This window comes from Mesocricetus auratus, unplaced genomic scaffold (assembly GCF_017639785.1).
Source record: "Mesocricetus auratus isolate SY011 unplaced genomic scaffold, BCM_Maur_2.0 Super-Scaffold_100035, whole genome shotgun sequence".
NCBI lineage: Eukaryota > Metazoa > Chordata > Mammalia > Rodentia > Cricetidae > Mesocricetus > Mesocricetus auratus.
In genome coordinates, this window is record NW_024429214.1 from 869,915 (window position 1) to 885,604 (window position 15,690).

Here is a 15,690-nt window from a genome sequence, read left to right on the forward strand (position 1 = left end):
GACCAGTGTACCGAGTCTTTCTGTGGTGAGCTTTAAACACAGAGATCATATTCTGTGTTGACACAATTCTCTTAACCAGAAGAGCTATCCAGAAGCCCAAGTATGGAGCCAAACAGCAATGGTAGAAGATTAACAGTTTCCTCTTCACTATGTACATGTTGTTTTGTTTTAGTTTTCAAAACTGGGGATGTATAAATGATGGATTTTGTAGCCAGAATGGTACTTTCACAATGGAATCCGGTGCTATCTAACACATATTATGACATGGAGGTAGCAGTGCATGGCCAAGTCCTCCTATGGGTCCAAACACAAAGTTTCAATTAGATTTCTCACTCAGAGTTGACTGTCATGTTCCTCCAAATTATTAGGCAGAGAAAGATCAGTGGGACTCTTGGAGACCAAGAATGCAGGTTGTAGGATTTATAGAGTACACTGACGACCACACTATTTTTTCCATTGACTTACTCTGAGAATTCTCATGTCTTAAGGTCTTATGCCTCTGGAATCTCAGTGGAAACTGCAAAATTATTGTGGGGCAGCCTCAGAATTTCAGGAGTTGAATGTATTTTAAAAGACAAAACAGCCTATACAGAAGTACAGCAGACTCTAAGATTCCACAGATGCAAACTCAGACAAGTATACCCAATAAAACTTTCGATTATTAACAGATTCCACAAAAAACCAAAGTTTAAGTAGTATTTATGTACAAACCCATGTGACAGAAAGTGATTGAAGGAAAACACCTACCTATGGAAATTCACAACAACCATGAATACAGGGAATAAGTAAACTCAGAGCAATAAAGGAAAATTAGGGAAACAAACACACAAATACCACTACCAACAAAACAATAACAACAAAATTTAGGAATCAATCATGATTGGTTATTGATATCTCTAATTAAATGTGGTCAGAATTCCCCAGTGAAAAATCAGAGTACATGTGAAGGAAGGTTACATCATTCTGCTGCTGACAAAATCCCATATTAACAAAATTGTTGGGATTACCACACAGTAAAGTGTTACAAAAAGATAGTCCCAAAAATGGACATAAGAAATAAGCTGCTTTCCTGTGCCCAATTTGGAGCCTCCTAAGGCCTGGGCACTTCCCACTTGGGAATTCATCATGGAAGCCCATCTCATCCTGAGTCTGCATGCAAGTGGAGGAGGAAGGTATGAGCCTGTTTCCTGCCCTCCTTCCACTGCCCTCCAGAGACCTGGGGACTGCACATGGGTGAACCCTTCACAGCAGAACTGTTCATCGGAATCTGTGGAAGTCGAGGTGTTAGTGCTGCCTCACACCATGGGAAGAAGAGAGACATCAGAGTATTGGACCTGCTTGCACCCCCCGGAAGAGAACCTTGAACCTGTACCCATCATGAGAGGGAACAACAGTACAATAACACAGTCAACAACAGAAAGATCAATATGATGCCACCAGAGTCTAGGTACTCCACACCCACAATAACTGAACATCCCAACTCAGATTAAACAGAAGAGGACTACTGTAAATCAACTTTATTAAGATGATAAAGAGCCTCAAAAATTTTTGGGAAAATACCTTAAAGAACCAGAAGAAAATATGAACAAAAATTCAAGAAATGGAGGAAAATACAATCCAAAAATTGTAAGAAATAAAGAATTCTCTTAAAGAAAACAAGGAAAGCTAAGAAAAACCAAACAAACAAGTAAAGGAAACAATTCAAAGAATGCAAAGCTTGAAAGGTGAAATAGAGACAAGTAAAAAAAAACAAAGTCTGAGGAAATCCTGGAAATAGAAAAATCTGGGTAAAAAATCAGGAACTACAAATGCAAGCATAACCAACAGAAGATAAGTGATGGAAGAGAGAATCTCAGGCATTGGAGATGCTCTAGAAGAAACAGATTCAACAACTAAACAAAATATTAAGGCCAACAAAGACTTATGACTAAATATCTGAGATTAATGGTACACTAGGAAAAGGCCAAACCTATGAATAATAGGTATAGAGCCTAACTTCTGGTGGCCTGAGCAGAACCACCAGAGATCTGAGGACTCCACACATCGTATCTGTATCCCATCATGACAGGATTCAGCTCACCCAGAGACTGCCAGCTTCCAAATACCATTGCCCACCCACGGGAGAGGTGAGTTGAGGGGCTAGCCTATTCAGAGTTTGTCAATGTGCGGAAACTAGGATGGCTTCCATCTATGCAAGACGAAAGCCACCAGGGTATTGGAACTGCTCCCACCCACTGGAAAGGAACCGTGGTTACATACCAACCAGGGGAGGAAGAGATGCCTTCTGTATCCATAGGAAGAAATGATGGGGAGGAGACATAATAAAAACACCCCACCAACAGAAAAACCAATATGACATCACCAGAGACTAGAGAATCTATACCTGCAAGACCAAAGTTGCCCATTGTGGAGAAATGCAGATGAGAGAGACCTTAATAAAAACTTAATGAGCCCATTTCCGGACTGCCTACCTGTACCTGGGCTCTGACAAGGTTTCCATGCCAGCAGAGTCACCAGAGCCATAGTTTACTGCTCTACCCCCAGAACTAGGACTAGAACAGCTGCCTGTGCTTGGGGTCTACTGCTGATTGTTCAATTCCAGTGGCAGGAAAAATCGCACCATAGTGTCCTGCTCCACCTATGGGTCCAGATAAACCAGAGCCCATTTCTGTGCTGCTTGCCAATGCTTGGTGGCTGCGATTGCAGCTTCAATGCCAGAGGAAGGAAGCAAGTCACCCAAACAGACTAATATCTGGCTCAACCCATGGGACTAGGCTGGGTGCCTGTGCTTGTAATCTACCACTCTGGCTTCCATCCCAGTGTTGGGAACCAAGGCATGCTAGTTCCCTGCTCCACCCACAAGACCAGGTAAACCAGGCCCCAATTCTGGACCACCTGCCTGGACCTAGGCTCTTGCACTGAGGCTTCCATCCAAGCATCAAAGGTAGGAGTCAAGTTACCAGAGTGTCCTGTTCGACCCACAGAACTAGACCGGCTGCAGGTGCTTGGGGACTGTCACTACAGCTTCCATCCCTGAGGCAGGAGCAAACTCAATCTATCACCCTAGTCTCCTGATCCACCCACATGATGAAGATTATCAGGACCTGTCTCCAGGTCACATTCCTGTGCCTGGGTTTGTAACACTGGGTTTCCCAGCCAACCCAGTGGGATCCAAAACACCCCAGCATCCTAGTTCATTTCTCCACCCATGAGACCAGGAAATGGAGAGCTACCACAACAGTGAACTTGCCTACACCCACCAGAAGGGAACCCAGGTCCCACACCCACCAGGAGAGGAAGAGGCACCCTCTGGAACCCACTGCAAGAACGGTTGGGAAGGATACAATATAAAAACACAAGGAGCAATAGAAAAACCAATATGACACTGCCAGAGTTCAGAGACCTTACACCAACAAGACTGGAACACCCAAACACAAATGAACCAGAAGAGAATGACATAAAAAACAACTTCATGGAAATGATACAGGCCCTCAAAGAGGATATGAGAAAATCCCTTAAAGAGATGGAAGAAAAAACAATCCAAAAAATCCAAGAAATGGAGCAAAAGCAAAGCAAAAATTGCAAGAAACAATTCAAACAGTTCAAGGGCTGAAATCTGAAATAGAAACAAAAAACACAGTCTGAAGGAATGCTGGAAATAGAAAAACTGGGAAAAAAGTCAGGAGCTACAGATGCAAGCATAACCAACAGAATACAGGACATGGAAGAGAGAGTCTCAGGTATTGAAGATACACTAGGAGAATTAGAATCGTTGACGAAAGAAAATACCTAACACAAAATATCCAGGAAATATGGGACACCATGAAAAGACCAAACCTATGAATTTCACAGAAGCAGCTTTCCCCATCCCCACTATCTCCATCTGATGATCTCAATCAAAACAAGATATTGAACATTTAGTTTAAAAAGAAAAAACATTGCAGTATGTTTGTGAATTTATATCAGTTCTTCATGTAAAAGAAGGAAATGGTGACAGGGAAACAAAAAATAGAGAAAACTATACTGTGATAATTGTGACTTTCTAATTTCAAGTGTATTCTGGGTTAGTGTAGCAGGTTTATTTCTAGTAGACAGCTGCTGTCACTGCTGTAACATGTCAATCTTGTCTTCATACTCCATTTCCAATTGTGCTGGTCTGTCTTTCTCATTGGTTGGTTGTCAGTCAAACCAGTATCTGTTCTGCCTCATTGACAATCCCTTTCAGTCACAGTAGGCTTTAATTAATTTACTAAGTGTTTGTGCCTCTTAATCTTAAACTCTACCATAAACCATCCTGCCTTGCCACCTTCAAATCAATATAATCCTTTTTCTAAGTCTTGAATCCATCCTCAGGTTTGTTGTCAGCCTTGCCGAGCACCAGAGTGTCCTCATCTACTGATTCACAAAAGAGGCTCCCGTTCTGCACCGAAGGAGCACCAAAATCAATTTTCTATTATTAACTACTTGACATGCACACGCAAATATGCATATATGCACACAGTGTCTGTGTGGTTTATGTATGAATACCACAAATATTCCCCACTCTCATGACTTAACTTTCATCTACCCTGGTCCACAATTTCAACCAGTCTCTCCATTTTGTTCCTCTCTAGTGATTTTGTTTGAGATCCACTGGATTAACTAGGGAATTTTGTGGGACAGTGGATTTGGATCTATGTGATGGAGCTTAATCGGCTTAGCAGAGGATGCAGGCAATGTATCTTACACTACAATGCATGCAGAGAGAGCATTTGAGAGATTAAGGGTGGGTGTCTGTAAGCCTTTTCCTTTCTGAGACTGAGTGTAATCTAGTATGATGTCAATGCAGGTCAGTACAGTGGCTATATGGAGTCTAGAGAATGGCATACCTTATCCTATCCTGTTCTTTCCCTTCTAAATTCATTTTTGTCCTCTTCTTAGTGTACCCAGAGCCATTAGCTGAGGGTATAACTGATGTATTAGGCCAGGAAACATATATTGCAGACATATTTTTCTGTATTCAAACAAATGAAACTTGCCTGAATATCATATTAGTATTAACTTTTTTGTTTTAGATTAAAGTGCAAATATAGTGATATTTTGTTTGTAATCTAACAAATAAGCTTACCTGATATTCAGAGTGCAGAGCTAAGTCACTTGTTAGCCATATTACTAGTTAAGATCAAAGCCACTGGGTATTCACACACCTAAACCACTAGTTAGTCATAGAGGTTAGACAGTGGTTGCTATGCCTTTAATCCCAGAACTCAGGAGACAGGGAGAAAAGGATGATTGATTTCAAGGGCACTCTGGGCCACAGAAAGGTGAATCAGTCTAAAAGAGAAAGGGATCTCACACCTTTGATGCCAGGAATTAGCATAAGAAGCTAATGTTTTGTGTTTGTGCATATACATCTCAAACACTTCCCAGTCTCACCTCCTACATCTCTACTACTCTATTATACAATTCCAACCTATCTCTCTATTATGTTCCTCCTTATTAATTTTCTTGGTACTCAAGATATTTTCCAGGGCCACGTGTGAAACTGTGGGTTTACAGCTATGTGTTGGAGCCAGGTGGGCTCAGAAGAAGACTCCAATTTTGGCAATGATTCTTTTCCTTATATCCATCCAGAGACAACACTAAAGCAGTAAAGTGTGGTGGACTGCATGCTTTTTTCTTTATTGGAATGGTTGTCAACTTGTGTGAGTTCAGTAAAGGTAAGAACAATTTCACTTGCTTACTTTTTACAACTGCTTTATAGAGTCTAGAGAGTGGCAGGTCTTAGCACTTCCTCCTCTTTCCCTTCTCATTTCCTTTCATCCTACTCTTCCTCAGTATTCCAAGAGCCATAGATGGTGTAGCTGATGTTGTTAGCCCAATAACTACATACCTGTAGTGATATTTAGTTTGTAATCTAATAAATGAAGTGGACTGAATAATACCTGCATTACTATTTTGTTTGTGATCTAAAACAAAATGCTTTGCTGAATAATATAGTTTGCAACATTTTTATTTAAGAAAAAGGGTAAATGTGGTGACAATTTTGTAATGGAAGAAATACAGATTACCTGAACATCAGGGTACAGAACTAAGTCTCTAGTTCCCCACACACCTAACAATAAACAGTTAGTTACAGAGGTCAAGCACTGGTCATAACACAATTAATCTCAGCTAAGGCAACAGCGGCAGATTGATCTCTGGGAGTTCATGGCAACCAAGGCCAACAGGAGAGTGAACCAGTCTAAAAGATAAAGGGAACTCACTCCTTTAATCCCAGCAATATGGAGCACAAGACTTTAATCCTTGTACCAGGGAGGTGGATACAGGGGTGAGGGCTGCGTGGACAGAGGGATGTAAGGCAGGAGGAGACAGAAGCAGTGCAGGTCTCAGGTTTGGGGGAAACAATTGCAATTTGAGATTTCCGTGGAGACAGATTTGGCAATGTTGACTGAGATACAGGTAAGAGCTCAGGTCTGGCCACTTTTCTTTTCTGATATTAATGCAAGTTTTTGTTAGATTACAAAGAATATATTACTACACATACTTCATTTATTTCTTGTATCTGGTAGAGCCAAGAGTCTCTGCATTTACCTAGGAGTTGGTTTGAATATGTGTGTGGGAGGGCATGGGTGTGTGGAGCGTTGGGTGGACCAAAGCACATTAACATAATCACAGAAGACAACCTTGTTCCAGAGTGAGTAAAATGACAAGGCCAGGCCTGATCTGTTTGTAAAGTTCTGACTACTGATTTCTTGAGACACCTATTTATTTTCAAGATCCAAGTTCCTGAAATGTCTCCTCAGATGTCACAAGTGATGTATTTCTTTCTGGTCTACAGTTTACTATTAGCTATGGGACCCTGACATATCTAATTAGCTTGCTATTGTTTAGTGCAAATTGAAGTCAGCATATTTGGTAATCAGGTTGAGGTGAGACTACTGATTTCATCAGAAAGTTTCAGACTCACTGTGTGGGTCAGATACTAGGACACAGCATTCTACTATATTCAGTTTGGCTCTAGGTTGGCAGCAAGTATATGGGTAGTCTGTGTGGAGCTGGTTTAGGACAGCCTGAAATTAACTGTGTGAAATTCAGTTTTACACAATAGGAAGGACTGGTGCATTGTGGCAGGACCACTCACCAGTAAAGAGCAGTTGGGAGGGATCAGACATTAGATAGTTGAAGGAGAAGACTGAAAACTGGAAGAAATTAGAGAATTCTCAGTAATTGGCTTTGGGGGAATCCAAGTGTGTGAGGACAGTGCACTGTGAGATAAAGAATTAAGTGACAAAGAGCAAGTCCCAGATTCAACTTCAAGCCTGTAATGTGGGAAGTATCTTTGAGCAGAACTAGGAGCTGAGGTAAAGGCCTGTTACTCCCTGGGACCAAAAAACTACTCAGAGCCACAGGTTCCAGGTTCCAGGTCAAGAGTCATGGGAAAGTCACCAGTAAAGAAGACAGTGTCAGGAAATGCCATCCTGGAACACAAGAGGGAAGGATCCAATGATGCAATTAGATTCTCTGGTATAAATCTGTTCAGAAATTTCTGCTATGTTTGTCTAACTCTTGAAGACAAATTTTGGATTATATGAACTGCAATAATCCTCCCCTTTTTGTTAATTTTCATTGCCCAAATATTCTTATAGAATAACCTATTAGAGTGTTTACATTTATGTGTTAATATTTGCGAACACTTCTCTTTTTTAGCTTACAAAGGACAAAGTTCTTCACCTTAACATTCTTCCATGTACTATTCCATGGTAAACAGCTATTATCTTCGAGGGAGTGGCACATAAATGTAGGGATTTGTCATTCCCAATCTCTAAATATAATTGAATCCAAATGTAGCATTTTTGTGAGTTCCACAGATAGAGTTGTAAACACTGACATTTAAAAGTGGAATTATTACCCACCATTACTTTTCTATTTGAAATTTGGCATTCTGTTATGTAATTACGGCATGTTGAAAAGTGTCTTTGACTGCTTGGTGGGAAATATTTTTATTCCCAGCACTGGTGAGGCAAAGACAGGTGGATCTCAGTGAGTTGTAGGCTAGGCTGATATCCATAGTTCAATCTATGAAAACTATCGATCACTGGTAAGATCTGTGTCAGATAGAAAAAAATCAGAAATGTGTCTTCTCATGTTGAGTCATTAGTGGTGCACCTTAGAGCCTGGAAAAACACAATATGCTGTTTCATGTAATCAGATCACTGTGTTTTCCTTCTTTCTTTCTTTCCTTTTTTCATTTTGAAACAGAATTTCTCTGTCTGGGAAATCACTCTGTAGAGCAAGCTGGCCTCAAAATCACAGAGATCCACCTGCCTCTGACTCCCGAGTGCACATATTAAAGGCGTGTACCACCAACAACCTGTCAGATTTCTGTATTTTCATGGTTAGAAAAGTGATTATAAAACAGGTGCTGCTGACAGTAGCAATTAATCCCAGCATTTGGGAAGCAGAGGGAGTTCATTACCTGACTGGTCAACTCTGGGAGTTAAAGGATAGCTGGGATTAAAAAGAGAAAACATGTCTCCAGGGGTGGGGATGAAGGAAAGAAAATGAAAAGGTTTACAATATATGATAAAATTAGAAAGCCTTTTTTAAAAATAATTACTGTAACTCAATTACATCAGAAAAATCTTTACAAGAGTCTTTTTATCCTTGGTCCAAATCAAGCACTCTGTTCATGGACACAGGACCAAATTTTTAATTTTGGATCTTCTGTTTGCTGAAATTGAGACCTGAACAGAGGGTGTTGATCTGCATGCCCAAGATCACCAAGTAGAACAGGCTGTACTATATCTCAAGTGTTCCACCCAACTGAGTCTCCCAAGTGCTAGGATTAAATGTGTGCATCAAAACAACTGTTGAAGCTTGTGGTGATATTTTGTGTATACTCTAACAAATTAAGCTTGCCTGAAAATCAGACTTGGGAATTAGCAACCAATAATCTCATAGGGCTCAGGCAATGGAGGCCGACACTTTTAACCCCAATCCATGGGACTTGGAATCAAGAGGACAGCAGTTCAATGTCACTTCAGGTTCCCAGAGATTTCACAAGTCTCAAAAGGAATTAGAGCTCACAGCATTAATACCAGTACGTGGGAGTCACACATCTGTAATCCCAGAATGAGGAAGGTGGAGACAGGAATTAATTTGGCTGTGCAGACGGAGGTATATAAGGAAGCATCTAAGCCCTTTCAGTCTGGTGACGACAAGAAACTGATCTCACCCTTTTGGCCCGAGGATTCAGTAGAGGTAAGTAGACTCCCTAATCGTTGGCTCTTTTACTTCTCTGATTTTTCATCCTTTACATAAATATGTGTATGATTTTATTAAGACTATTTAGAATTCTTGGGAAAAACATGTTGTGTTCTATTTTGTCATGTATTGACACCCATTCATGTTACTGTGGTAGTTCCCACAGGAGGAGGGTCAATGCCTGCAGCCTGCTCAGAGTGATTTGTACTGAGAATGGATGCTGACCTAATTTCAGCAGTCTGCTTTCTGTGGGTGAGAACAGAGTGTTTGCAGTCTACCTTGCTCCTTCTGATTGATTCCTGGGAAATTATTTGTTAGGTTTAATTCCATTTGGCAGATTAAATACTTTTATCAAATTTGTTCCATGATAAATTCAATAATTCATTCTCTGTGCTTTTGTGATCACAATCATTCAGTTCAATTTCTGCTGCTGGGCTTTGTCTGGGAAGAGCTTGAAAGTGGCATTAAAGTTATACTCACTGAAAATGATTTCTAGGTATTTTCAGTGCTACAACTTGCATGACAATGGGTAATCATTTAAAGAATCCTGTATCATTATACACTGAATACAGTTCTGATCTGAGAATCCAGGTGCTTCCTGAATGATCTGTTTACCATGTTTGGGGTACTAATCAGCCAGATCTACTCATCTGTGGAGCTAAACAAAGAATATTGGAAAATGCAGAAGAATGAGACAGTAGCTAAGGATTTGGTGGGACACAAATTCAGTTTTACCACATTCTGTTTCACTAGAAATAATTCTATAGATTTCCACTGAGAAAGATCTCAAAATTATCCTGCTATAGATATAAGAAGACTTTCTACATAAAAATTGATACTAGCAGGAAAATCAATTTTATAAGAATATGCACGTGAGGCTTGCATATTGGTTTTAGGTTCTCCTCCAAGTTCCATCCTTTGCTAACCCCCAGAAACAGACTACATTTCCAGCACCAGACATGATTTTCCTATTGTTGAGAAGGCATTAAGTTCAATTAGAAGTTGTTGATTACCACTAATTTATGTGTGCCACTACTGGACCCTTTGTGTTTTGGTGCAGTGAAGATCATTGTTATGCTTCATAACTAATCATAGTTGTGTAGGACTGTTGTCTAGCTCCTTTAAAAGCATGCATGTTGCCTTATAATACTATGAAGTCAAGTCCTCAGGGAGGAGGCTTTAAATTCTGGTCCATCTCAAGTCTCCTGGCTTTGTTTGAAGCCCATGACTGCTTCAACAGAAGGGGCCCTCCATGAAACTCTAGAGGGCAAACATGGATAACCCGAGTAGCCTGAAATGTTTTAGAATTCGCAAAGACTACTGTGAACAACAATATCAAAACAGGATGCTGTGGGTGGTTTTTTTAGAAAATCCATGTATCTTGTGGAGCATCATGAGATGAGACAGGAAATTATCCATTATATTCTAACTGTATATGCTTTCAGGCACTTATATATACTATATAGGTTTATTTGTAGATGATAATAGTTAGAATCCTCAGGACCTTTCCAGACATCCTCTACTGTATTTTATTGTCTTCTCCTGTGTTTATGTCATGCAGGCACACACACACACACACACACACACACACACACACACACACACACACACATCCATATACCATCTCCCAATATTTTAGATCACTGTTTCCTAATTTTCTTCTGCCCATTATTCCCCCACACCCTACAGGAGTCTTCTTTTATACACTCACATTCTCTGTGAGTGTTTGTGCATGTAAACCTCAAACACTGCCCAGTCTCACCTCCTACCTCTCTACTACCTTTGTCTACAATTCCAGTTTATCTCTCCCCTTATGTCTCTATCAGTTTTGTGATAGATTTTTTTCTCTATGTAATAACACAGTTGATACTGATTTTCTCTTCAAGCTTTAAATGTCATTCCAGGCTCTCCTGGATTTGTAATCATTTTTTAGACACATGATCATGTTCTGTTGTGTGGTTATTTTCATGAGGTTGGCTTTGTTCTTAATGGCTGTCAGTATTAATTATTTCCTTCTTTGTGTTGACCCCTTTTATGAAAGACAGCAAGACATCTATCCAGTCATTGTTCCTGAATGAGAAACTTAAGGAAGATAAAAAGAAACAGATGGCTGACAGTAGGAGGAAGCCTGTATGCCACCATTAACCATGTGACTTACTAGAGGCTCATACAGATGAGGTAATAAAAGAGCATTTTACCACACCCACTTTAGGCATGACTAAAGACATATACGGACGGACGTAAAGACATATACGTACATAGTCGGTGAACTGCATCACTAGCCAGGCCCACTTTTGGAAGAATGGAAGTCTTGGTCTTTTTTTTTGGATTGGCTTCCAGTTCAGCAGCAGAAAACTACTGGGCTCATCTGGGTTACTTGTTTGGTAACTTGTGAGTAATATCTACAATAAACACTTAGTTTTACTTTCAGTAAGTGTGCCCTTTATCGTTACAGCGTCATTTGGTGTCAGAAGTGGGATTTCTCTTCTGGGAACTCTTACCTGTTACCTGATATCAAGACGATAAAAAAGGATTAAAATTATATACAAGCTTAGATATGGATGAGCAAAATAATGACAATTTCATTGCCAGGACCATGTCACGTTTTTGAGAAGTTTATCTGTAGTTTCTACAACAGGAATACACGAGTGTCTAACATTACTGTGTACATGCATGAAAAGTCACAAACCCACACACTGACATCACATAATTAAAATTCAATCAAACCTCTAACCCAACAGAATCCACACATGAATATTTTCTCTTGTAAGCAGTCATTCCTACAACGCGTCTTGGTTTCTTTATGCGTTCCTTCCCCCTTAACACCCCGTAGCCATGCCCAAAAGTGGGCCTGGCTAGTGACGTATTTCACTGCCTACATATGTATACATCTTTACGTCCGTCCGTATACATCTTTAGTCATGCCTAAAGTGGGTGTGGTTAGCGGAGTGGTAAACCACTCTTTTATTACCTCATCTGTATGTGCCTCTAGTAAGACACATGGTTAATGGTGGCATACAGGCTTCCTCCTACAGCTGACTCCCTAGGAAGCATGTACCAGATCAATGTTCATGTCCACTTTTCTAGATGTTATATGTACAGATGTTGCATGTATTTAAATTTTTCCTGTTGATAATATTTTAAATTTTTTAGGAGAATTGTTACAAAGAAACAACAGAACACATTCACTTAAATTAACAAGACCTAAATAATGTACAAATGAATATCTGTGTGTATGTATATGTATATACACATTCATATGTATGTATGTATGTATTTATGTATAAGAAACTTAATCATCCTCAAAAGGAAGTAAAGGACAACAGGAATGTAATGATAAAATTGGAGAGATCCAGATGCCACTAAACAGTCCAAGGTTTTCTAAGAATGCCTAGGAAGAGAATCTTCTCTGCTGCAGTCACAGAGCTAGAGTTGCAGGGAATTAAACTGAAACTCACATTATGTGAAGTGCTGAGGTACAGTGAAAATTCAAGTCTGAGCCTCAGAGTTTGTCAGCTGCTAAAGGTAGGGTATTACTTGTTAAAGAGAGGGATTCTATAACTTGGGATGGGATTGGAGGAACCAAGTAATTGTGAGAATTTTGAAACATCAGATGATCAAGGGTATATTTCACATGAGGAATTAATACTCTCAGTGTCACCCACCGAAATGCTGATATTATCACTCATTTCTAGTGTCTTTTAAAACAATAGTGACTTTCTCGTTATCCCCTCATTACCCCAGGGAGGGTGAGGCCCTCTGAATTTCTGCTGTGGATGTCTTACCAGTATGATTAAATTTCACATTATATGAACTGGACTATTCTTCCCCTTTAATTGATACTCATTGTCAAAGTATTCTTTTAGAATCATCTAGCAGAATATTTGAATGTATGCATTGATATTAGCAAAAAGTTCTCTTTGCTACCATAGACAGGACAACGCTCTTCAAGTATACCATCATCCATGCTGACTTCCATGCAAAATCACTTCCCTATTCAAACAGTGGCACATAAAATGTAGGGACTAGACATTCCCAACCAGGAAATGTAATCAAATCCAAAATTAGCATTTTTTATTTCCATGTGCATAGTTGTAAACACTGACATTTAACACTGAAATTTTTACCCAGCATTAGTTTTTCATGTGAGAAATATGCACTGTTAAGTATATATAGCATTCTGGAAAGTGTTTTGACAGCTTTGTGGGAAACAACATTTATCCTACCACTGGTTAGGCAAAGACAACTAAATCTCAGTGCTATACAGGCTACCAGTTTGCCCTACTGAGTTCTACAGAGACCTGGGCTTCATGGTGAGAACATTTCTCACAAAACAAAAGAAAAAGAAAAGGAAATTTGTATTTTTGTGCTGAGTCCTTAATATTGCACTCTTGAGCCTTTTCATGGTAACAGGCCACAGTATTTTCCCAGTTAGAAAAGGAGTTATAAACCAGATGGTGTTGACATAGTTCTGTAATCCAATTTTTCAGTATTATCCTGATATCTGATTCCAGGTTTATTAACAGGAATTAGAATACCGGAGAACAAGAGGTCCGATTCAGAGACCACCATGGGCGACAAAATGGATATGTCTTTGGATGACATCATTAAGCAGAACCGGAGCCAGCAAGGAAGTCACGGGCAAGGCCAAGGCTGCGGTAGGGCCAGCTACCAGGGTGGCCCTGGTGGTGCCATGCAGGCCCCTGTGTGGGGGAATTGAGGCAGCAGGCCTCTGAGGAACCGGCCTACCACGTGTGGTGGCACTGCAGGAGGAGTCAGGAACAGGCCAGCTGCCTACAGCAGGCCAAAACAACTTCCCAACAAGTGGCAGCATGACCTCTTTGACAGTGGCTTCTGGGGTGAAGCCTGCATAGAGACCATTGGAAAGCTGTTGTTGTCAAACCTTGACTGCGGGGTGAAAGACATGGATATTCAGGAACACTTCTCAGAGTTTGGAAAACTGAAGAAAACAGCTGTGCACTATGATCACTCTGGATGAAGTTTAGGGACAGCACATGTGCACTTTGAACAGAAGGCAGATGCCCTGAATGCTATGAAACAGTACAATGGTGTCCCTTTAGATAGCCGCCCCATGAACATTCAGCTGGTTACATCAAAGATTGACACGCCAAGAAGACCTGAACAGACCATAAACAGAGGTGGCATGAGGAGAAACCATGGCTCTGGGTGTTTTGGTGGTGGCTGCACCCGGAAAGGGACCCGTGGAGGCAGCCATGGAAGAGGTAGAGGTGCTGACAGGAACTCAAAGCAGCATCTTTCTGCAGAGCAGTTGGATAGCAGATCTGGATGCTTACAATGCACAGATGGTCACCAGTTAAACAGATGAGCAAATCCACAGAAGTATCGGGACCCTGAAGCTTCGCCCATAATCCCTAGAGGCAGGGTTGGCAACTGGATTGTGCAGACAATTGTGGATTTCTTTTTCGTTTCTCATTCTTTTTTCCCTGTTATAAATGGGATCTAAAAACTCATAAAAAGGCTTTTTCTTTCCCTTTATTTAATTCTGAAACAGACCTGTTTTGTACCGAGTTATTTTGGGGATAAATTTTACTGGTTACTGATGTGGAGAAGGTGGCATTTTCACCTTTGCCATAATAAAGTAGAATTGTGTGTAGAAAAAAATCAGAATTCTGGCAAGAAAACCTATTGTGTTTCAGTTTGGTGTGAGCTCACCTAGTGGTGTGACTGTTTTCTTCCCACAGGAGGAGGGTCAATGCCTGTAGCCTGCTCAGGGGGATTTTTTACAGAGAATGGATGCTGCAGAGTTGCAGCAATCTGCTTTGTGTGGGTGAGAACAGATTGCTTGCTGTCTCCCTTGCTCCTCCTGAGGGTTTCTTGGAAAATTACATGTTAACCGTATTTCTTACTTGCAGATTTTCATTAAATTTGGTATATTGTAAATTCAATACTTCATTTTGTGTGCTTTTGTGATCTGAATAATTCAGTTCCATTTCTGCTCCTGAGGTTTGACTGGGAAGTGATTGGAAGTGGCATTCAAGTTACACTCACTGAAAATGGTTTCTAGGAATTTTCAGTGTTATACCTGTGTATGGCAACTGGGGAATCACTTTTAGAGTCCTATATCTTTAACGACTTAAGTACAGTTATGTGTTAAAATCCAGGTACTTTCCTTCTGAATGATCTCTTTCTCATGTTGGGGACAAGTAATCACACATACCTGCTCACCTGCCGAGCCAGACAAATAGTCCTAGAAAGTAGAGAGGGAAGAGACAGTAGTGAATGATCTGGTGGGACACAATTCAGTTTTGCCATATTCTGTTTTACTAGAAATAATTCTATAGACTTCCAATTAGAAAGATCTCAGAATTTTCTTGCTATAGCTATGAGAAGACTTTCTACATAAGAATTGGTACTAGGACGCAAATCAATTTTATATGAATACTCATGTGAGTCATGCATAGT

The 15,690-nt window shown here is 40.3% G+C and overlaps 1 pseudogene; it reads left to right on the forward strand.

The window, feature by feature from the left end:
- Positions 1-13,414: 13,414 nt before the first annotated feature.
- On the forward strand, positions 13,415-15,147 carry LOC101844443 (annotated as a pseudogene).
- The last annotated feature ends 543 nt before the right edge of the window (positions 15,148-15,690 follow it).